General features: G+C 39.4%; 1 protein-coding gene across 2 annotated transcripts in view; it reads right to left on the bottom strand.

Moving 5' to 3' along the window:
• Window positions 1-5,810, bottom strand: part of LOC143290552 (membrane progestin receptor gamma-like) — a 56,738-nt gene extending 50,928 nt beyond the window's left edge. For both annotated transcript variants that reach the window (XR_013056415.1, XM_076600093.1), the window contains exon 1: window positions 5,363-5,810. The gene's annotated coding sequence lies outside the window, so the exon portion shown is untranslated. The remainder of the gene's footprint in view (window positions 1-5,362) is intronic.
• Between the last annotated feature and the right edge of the window lie 3,081 nt (window positions 5,811-8,891).

Below are 8,891 nucleotides of genomic sequence, written 5' to 3'. Positions count from 1 at the left end.
TGCTCATGGAAACAAGAGCTTTGTTTGCTTTCCACCCCCATGCATCAATGCACCCTCTTCATCCATCCATTTGCCTGCACACAGCATCTAATGCTCCTGGGCTCTCAAAGGCCGGAAGAGAACGAATTGCCATGTAGTAGGGGGAACACAACAGCAATCAGTGCACACCGCCCAGTCCATTAAGCCCCTTCTTTTTTTCCTTTTTTTTTTTTGGCTTTGTGGACCCGGGTCCCTATCGATTTTCCCTATGTCCCTCAGATTTGGGTAATTAAATCATCTCCCACTTACCAACCCTACCCAGCCATGATCATTACCCTGCACCATGTGTCACATACTGTTGACCTAGTGTCTTTAGGTACAAGCCATTTTGCTTGCTGGGTGTTACAGGGGTCATTTCAGAGCCAGACCTTGCATCACTGGCGTAGTACAGTCTTTTGAAAAATTACCTGCAAAACCGGGTCAGTACTACAACAGGGTGAAGTGATGTTTTATCAAGAGCATCAATGTTAATTTTAGAATTAAAATAATAAATAAAACTTTACATATTTTCATTGATACAAACTTGTCATCTGCTAGATCAAAGGGGGTGGGGGGGCTTATGCTACTCCCAGTAATGAATTCTTACCAGAGGCAATCTCATTGGTCCTTGTTTAAGTTGTTATGTCATTCTTGCGATGCCAGCCAATGAAATTAAGACTTTTCCCACAATCCACTGAAACATCTACTCCACACAAAGAATTAAAGATCATTCAGACACACATTTCAAGTATCCAAAAGTTTCAGAGAGACACAATCCAAATGTTCCTAAGACACATTGTCCAACTTCAACTTCGAGTATGCATGTAGAGTTTTTTTCAGAAAACAGACAGAAAGTGAGAGAGACAGAGACTGAGAGAGAGAGCACTCTGCAATGGTTAGGAAAATAACTATCAACTGGAGTGGCTTCTGCTCCTGACTTTCTACAATGGGTTAACAAGAGAGGCAAGGCCTTCAAGACTCACTTGTGATACACTTTTTTTTAAAATCCAAGCTTTTTATGTATTGAGTATAATGCATTTACTGTTATATTTATATTTTTTGTATTCTCTAAACTTGGCACTTTGATCTGATATTCGACCCAACAAAAGATCTGTCATTATTATCATTTTTTGTTCAAACAGGAACTTCTTTTGCTAAGCATGGAAGTTTTGTTTATTACAAACGTTTTGGTGCAGACAGTAAAATAAGGGAAATTACTCTGTAATTAATGCTAGGGATCTTTCTCATCTTAAACATTACATTTTGAAATTATACTCAATATATAAAAAGCTTGGATTTTTTTTTTAAAGTGTATCACAAGTGAGTCTTGAAGGCCTTGCCTCTCTTGTTTCAAAATGTAATGTTTAAGATGAGAAAGATCAGTTTAAAGCAAATTAACTCCCCTAGCATTACAGAGTACTTTCCCTTTTTTACTATCTGCACCAAAACGTTTGCAAAATAAATAAAACTTCCATGCTTAGCAAAAGAAGTTCCTGTTTGAACAAAAATGATAATAATGACTGCTCTAGCTGTTGGGTCAGAATATCAGATCAAAGTGCCAAGTTTAGAGAATACAAAAAATATAAATATAACAGTAAATGCAGTTTGCATATAATTAGGCTTCATTCTTTATTTTTTTGTGTCCATCCCAGAGGTGCAATATTGTTTTAAACAAGATGACTAAAAAGAACTGAATTTTTCCTATTTTTATGCCTAATTTGGTGTCAACTGACAAAGTATTTGCAGAGAAAATGTTAATGTTAAAGTTTACCACGGACACACAGACACACACACACACACACACACACAGACAACCGAAAACCGGGTTAAAACATAGACTCACTTTGTTTACACAAGTGAGTCAATAAAAATCAAAACCATACTTGTATTAGTGTGGGACTTTCTTCTCTTTTTTTTTCTTTTTCTTTTTTTTTTTAAAGTTTGCTTGTTTGATGTTTTGTTGTTGTTTTCCCTTTGTTTTGTTTTTGCAATATGCTCTTTACTGGAGGTCTGTGACCCCACCCTGGTGGTTTCATTCTCTCTCTCTCTCTCTCTCTCTCTCTCTCTCTCACACACACACACACACACACACACACACACAACACACACACACACACACACACACTGGACTGCCTTTTTAGGTAGTGTATACCTGAACTAATATATCAGTGACCCACAAAACCTGAAACTGATCCATTCAGAGGGTTCTAGAGAGGAACTGCTGAGCAACTTTTGGAGTTTCAGATGTGCCTAGTCCCTCTGTTGCACTTTTTTTTCTGAAACCATGCCATTTCTTTTCACAGCACCTTCCACTATCACTCTTTGTATTCAGAAAGCTGAAAGTTTCAAAGATGGAGACAACAGTTCATGAGTTACTGGAACAGATTGTGTAGATTTCTCATTTCTGAACAGTAAACTGCTGTGTCTGATTCCTTAAATCTCTCTCCCCTCTCTCTCTCTCTCTCTCTCTCTCCCTCTCTCTCTCTTTCTCTCTTAGTCTCTGCCAAGCCTATTTAAATCTAGTCTCGCTTACTCTAGTCTCTGGAACATATCTAGTTTCAATGTTCATGCAACATTACAATGGGTTGTTTGTTTGTTTTTTAAAAAGAAAGAAAAAAAATGTATCATGAGTATCTGATGGAAAACTTTGCTATTTCTGTCTATGAATTAAGAAATTCATATGATGGTACTGTTCTCAAAGATGTCTCTCCATCCTCCCTCTATGTCTCTGCTTTTCTGTATGTCTGTCTGTCTTTCTTTATTTTCTCTACATTTTTTCCGCACATATACGTTATTCTAAAGAGTGTGTTCGCATTTATGTGTACAATTTCCATGTAGTCGTTTCCATGATTTGTAATGAATGTGATGCTTTGATTTTTTTTCTTCCTTTCTTGTTTGATGTTGTGTGATGCAATTTGCAATTCATTTGTTTAAATTTTTTCCCAATTTTCTCCTTTAGGGGGCTGGATGAAAAAAAGGATTGTTGCTTATTCTATTACCCTCAGAAATAAAATTCATTCATTCAATTCATGTGCACATGGAATAGAGAGACTTTCAGTAATCAATATTAATTGAACTCACTTTTTTGACAGATTAATTTCCTCCAAAAATGTTATTACTTTTCAATCCCACTCTATATAGAAAGCAAGTATAAGTCTACTTTAATAGTTAATGACATGTGTTCTTATGATTTCAATTATCACATTGAAAAGAGAACACCTTTTATTTTCAAATATTATTATTTGTGACACATTCTCAAAACCTTTCATTAGAAAGAAGTCTTCATGACAGAACATGCGCATAAATACAAATGTACTCAAATGTCTGGGGTAAATTAATAAATTACAAGTGATCAAATTAAACAATGCCATTATGATTATGACACATCTGGTTCACATATAATGCATGCTGTGAAGTGAAGTAGATATGTAATCCCAAAGAAAGGAATAACCTCCCCAAGAAAAATGTCATAATGCATGCATGTGTTTGTGTGTGTGTGTGTGTGTGTGTGTGTGTGTGTGTGTGTGAAAAAGATAACATTTTCATGTTTGTCTAGATTTCTTGTGCATTTCTGTGTGTGAGTGACTGGGTGAACAGATTGTGGTCGGATTAAATTCAAACGTTATTACAAACAGTTCGATAACCACTCACTGCGCTGAATGCCCCAACCCCGTATCACAGAATCACAGAAATGTTTGGCTATAGGCTAAAAGCCTTTTGCCCTCATAATCAGTGTCCATTTATGTGCTTTTGGATCACTTGTTGTGAACAGACCCTTGTTTAAATCTGGCATAGTGTATACTATATTTATCTACAGCTCAATAAAGATTTAACTCTGTGGAAAATACATGGTTCTTAAACTTTTTGTCAATGTGATTTTTGAAGGCATTTACCGATGGTACATTGATGGTGTCATAGGAAAGGTTATTCCACAGATTTATGATACGGTTAGTAAAGAACTTGCGGAACCGGTTAGTTACGAAATTAGTTTTGTTTATTTTGAAGTTGTGCCCTCGAGTTTTATCGTAGTTAGCCATAGTAAACAAGGAAGAGGTGGTGCAAGGATCATAAATATTGTGCATGATCTTATATACTTCAATGAGATTACCTCTTAATCTTCTAAACTCTAGGCTAGGCATATTAAAAAGAGCCAGGCGCTCCTCATAACTAAGATCACGAGTACTATTAGTATTACTAGTTATACACTTGGTAAATCTGCGTTGAACTCCTTCAATCATATTTATGTGCTTTTTAAGGTAAGGGCACCATACTGAGTTTCCATATTCAATAATGGGTCTAACCAGAGCTTTGAACAATGGAATCATAATTTCGGGAGATTTATTAGTTCTAGTTCTCACAAGAAGACCAGAAATTTGATTTTCCTTTTTCACTATATTATTTATATGTGCCTCAAAGCTTACTTCTGGATCCATCGTGATCCCTAAATCTCTTTCCGCTGTTGTACTATCCATTGTTTGAGTTACCCCCTTTTCCTGTATCGTGTACTGATACTGTGGATTATTCTTTCCAAGGTGCAGAACTTTGCATTTCTCGCTGTTAAATTGCAACAGCCAAGTATTTGTCCATTTAACCAGATTATGTATACACATTTGCAAGTGATCTCTATCTTCTATATTTCGGATGGCAGAGTAAGCCTTGGTGTCGTCTGCAAAAATTTTTACTTTACAATCTACCTCACAAGGCAGATCATTTATAAAGTATATGAACAAGGTTGGGCCAAGAACACTACCTTGTGGTACACCACTAGTTTGCTTAACCTTTGATGATTTACTACTATTTACACTTACAAACTGTGATCTTCCATTTAGAAAGTCTCTGATCCACACAATAGTAGCTTGCCTTTTATCCCATAACCTCCTAGTTTATTCATGAGTCTGTAATGGGGAACTGTATCGAAAGCTTTCCTTAGATCAAGGTAGACTGCATCGACTGGTACCTTCTCATCTAGCATGACTAACCAATCTTGTAATGTAACAAGTAGTTGAGTAACACACGAGCAGATCCCCGTCAGAACTTTTCACTGAGATCATCCCCTACCACCTTCCACATACATCGGTTCCAACTCCTCTGCAGAGATTCACACACAAGTATCAACTACTACCCAAACACCCCTTTCTTTTCCATTAAGCTCACGATAGGCATTGTGGGGATCTAAAATCCAGATATCGGCAGCTTTAGGTATTCAGACTTTGATTTTGTGACACACATACAGCAAAGGCGAGCTCGATGTTCCCACGGTCGTAGTCTGCACCGTCACCCAGTCACATTCAGCGATCGATCAGCGCGGAAATTTCCATCAATGAACATCTCTAGACAGCCTCACCTGATCAGACAGACATGCGGTGCAGCGGTGTCGTCTGCAACCAATCTCAGCAGACGGTGGCGCCCAGTTCGTTCACTCAGTTGATCACTTAAAAAAACCGCTCTGTTCCTTTACCAGTAGTATGCTTCAGTCGTTGATCATCCACACTTCAGGCGTGCACGCGTTTTTTTCCCTAGCCAGAGCTTTAACACCTCTGAACCGTGTAGGTTCAAACTTGAATGGAAAGCTCTGAGCAGACGATTTTGTCGGCGCTGCATTCAGACTTGTATGTGTACTCAACAAACGGCAACTGTAAGAATAGCTCTAATATCAGTCCATAATTATCTCTCTCATCCCCTTTGCATTACATTTTCGAACAAGTGACACGCCCAGTTCGCCTACACGCTGAAATATTTGTCTGTCTCCAAGCGGCACAGTAGGCCAACATCCGGCAACACTGACTTGCCAAACGTGCTTGCAAACTTTGAGTGGCGGCGAAGCACGCTCTCGCGCAAAGCAGCGGGATTCATGTACCCGTTTTGAGTCTGTGTCTTGTGAAATTCTGTACCACTCCAGCTGTGATTTATCGGCGGGTGAGATGGGTGAATAGAAATTATGCAATATCATTTAAAGGGGGGGGAAATGATGGAGCCCACGAGTAAAAGGATAACTAACAAATAATGTAAGCATACAGAAAATTAATGACATATTGCGATTTGGTGGAGGATGAAAAGAGTTAAGTGCACGCAAACAGTAATTCAGCCGTCACTTTAAAAATTATTTCACAAACATATGCTTAAATTAGAGATGCTGATGAAAGGTAGGGATAGTAAAGACAGCTTAAATATCAAACAATTAGGTGACAGACAAAACAAGATTCGTTTATTTCAGGAAATATGAAAAAATAAATAAATAAAACACTGAACACGTCATCAATTTCCAAGCAACATTAAACTGGCAAAGTACAATAATAAAAAGACACGAAAAGAAGAAAACACCCTTTACGAAGGATTACACAACTGCAACTGCAAGCCTTCCGGACAAATCTCAATTTGTGAGGTGGGGTTTACTACTGGTGTTAAATGATGTTCGAAATTTTAACCGGCATTTCAACGTCTGCAGAAAACTGTAATCGGATATTTACTTCAGTGTTTGTCAAAAACTGAAAGAAAACTTTAAAATGTAACGATGTTCATCTTCAAGTTTGACATAGCTACACTTAAAACATAGAGTAATGGCGATTTATGCTTATTATTGATATGTAATATGATTTTGGAAGCTTCGGTCTGTGGTCAGCATTCACTAGATTAAACACACACACAAAAAACAAACGCAAAACACCTAGCATTCTGCGTCTTGCATGTATCTCATGTGAAACTTAGTCTTAGAGATTGAAATGAAATTTGATGCTGAACCGCCTCTCAAAGATAAGACTAAATTTCACATAGGCATAAAAAGAATTTGACCAGTACCTCGACTTTCCATTGACGCAAAATGTGTGTCGAACACACCGAGGGTCGTACAAGTTGACCTGGAAAAGGAGACGATCAGGGAGAAAATGATACAGTCAAAGTGAGAAGAAGAAAAATAAGAAAAAAAAGATAAATTTTAAAAAACCCACATGATAACGGGATCTGAGCTCATGCTGGCGAACAACTGAACTCAAGCGATGACATTTTTCAGTTACTTTATGGAAAAAGTCATCATGCATTGCTGTTTGAACGACTGGACTTTCAGGCATTGAATGATCGTGGGTGGTTGAGGGGGGGTTGGGGGGTGAGTGAGGGGGGGGGTCGCCCCGGAGGGGTAAGGGGCTTAGCGGGTTTGGGGGCGGTTGGAACACATTTAGGGCGGTTTGACCTGGCCTCTACGTGTGTAGATAGATCCATCTCTGTATAATATAATACATAATACAATAATAATAATATAATACACTGATTAACATAGTATAATACATAGTACAATGATATAACATATATTTCCGGCTGTGTGTGTTTGTGTGTGGGAGGGGGGTGCATGCGTGTGTGTGTGTGTGTGTGTGTGTGTGTGTGTGTGTGTCTATATTTATCTATCTGTCTATATGTGTTTGTGTGTCGTGGGTATGTGTGTCAGTGTGTGCCGTGTGAATCTATCTGTGTATCTCTCTCTCTCTCTCTCTCTCTCTCTCAAGTCTATATATATATATATATATATATATATATATATATATATATATATATATATATATATATATATATAATGTGTGTGTGTGTGTGTGTTTGAAGGGTACTCCTATATTACAGAAAATACACATAATTTTTTTTTAAAAACTATCACTGGATTATCAGTTGATTGCAAGGGTGGTTATCAGTCAATCACCTGATAAAATTCAAGCAGTTCAGATCCTGTGAAGAGAAGGCCCGCGGTCATTCATATGCTTCCGCTCAAACTGGCCGATTATACTGAGAGGAATATATATATATATATATATTTGTTCGTGAGATGCCACGAGTATGATCGCGTTTGCGTGCGCGCGCGCGCGCACTCTGTGACTGACATGCCATGTGTGTGTGTGTGGGCCGTGCCAGTGTGCCTCTGTGTGTGTCCGTGTCAGTGTGTGTGTGTCAGTGTGTGTCACGGTGTGTGTGTGTGTGTCACGGCGTGTGTGTGTCAGTGTGTGTGTGTGTGTGTGTCAGTGTGAGTGTATCGGTGTGGTGTGTGTGTGTACCAGTGTGTGTGTGTGTGTGTGTGTGTGTGTGTGTGTGTGTGTGTGTGTGTGTGTGCAATGTGTCAGTATCAGTATCGGCCTGTGTAATGTGTGTGGGGGGTGTGGGAGGTAGGGGGGGGGGGGTACCTTAGCGTTTGTGTACGTTCTTCTGTGTCAGTCGTATTAACACTGCATGGGGCGCGCGCATCAACGATGGATGGCCGCCGGGGAGTGCCACTGACCACTGAGCGCCGCGGGTAGCCCGGCCCAGTATAATTATGCATTATGTACAGGGATATATAATAATTATCATTGTGTGTGGCTGAGTATCCACTATGTGTGTGGCTATATGTGTGTCATGGCTGAGTATCCACTGTGTGTGTGGCTGAGTCAGTCAAAGTATATGTATGTGTAGCTGTTGGCATATACGGTGTTTTCGTGTGCCATACATATCGTGCACTGCCACTGACCACGTGACGCGGATCGAGGGACCGTCCCGCGCACGACAGAGTGACAAAGACTCAACAATTAATCATTCGCTTCGCAGAACACGGCAATTAAGACAGAGCCAAGCCCACACAATCACTGAAACTAACTTGAAAAACAACACTAAGAAGTTTTGCAGCCGGATATGAAAAGCCGGAATGCGAAGTGTGTCCGGAAAAACAACCGACGACTCCGTCCCGGAAAATCAGTCAGTAAGACGGCGATGGGTTTCAAGTCAGTGCCGAGTTTCTGTTTGACGTTTACGGCCTCGCCCCGGCAGAAAATACGCTTAGTTTTGTTCGGTTGTTGCTGTTGTTGTTGTTTTTTGAAATAGGCCCCAATGGAGCGGGCCGCTATGGAAAAGTCAGTATTTGTCGG

Source organism: Babylonia areolata, chromosome 15 (genome assembly GCF_041734735.1).
Source record: "Babylonia areolata isolate BAREFJ2019XMU chromosome 15, ASM4173473v1, whole genome shotgun sequence".
NCBI lineage: Eukaryota > Metazoa > Mollusca > Gastropoda > Neogastropoda > Buccinidae > Babylonia > Babylonia areolata.
The sequence above is the reverse complement of the archived record's forward strand: the minus strand, read 5'-3'. Positions and strand labels throughout refer to the sequence as shown.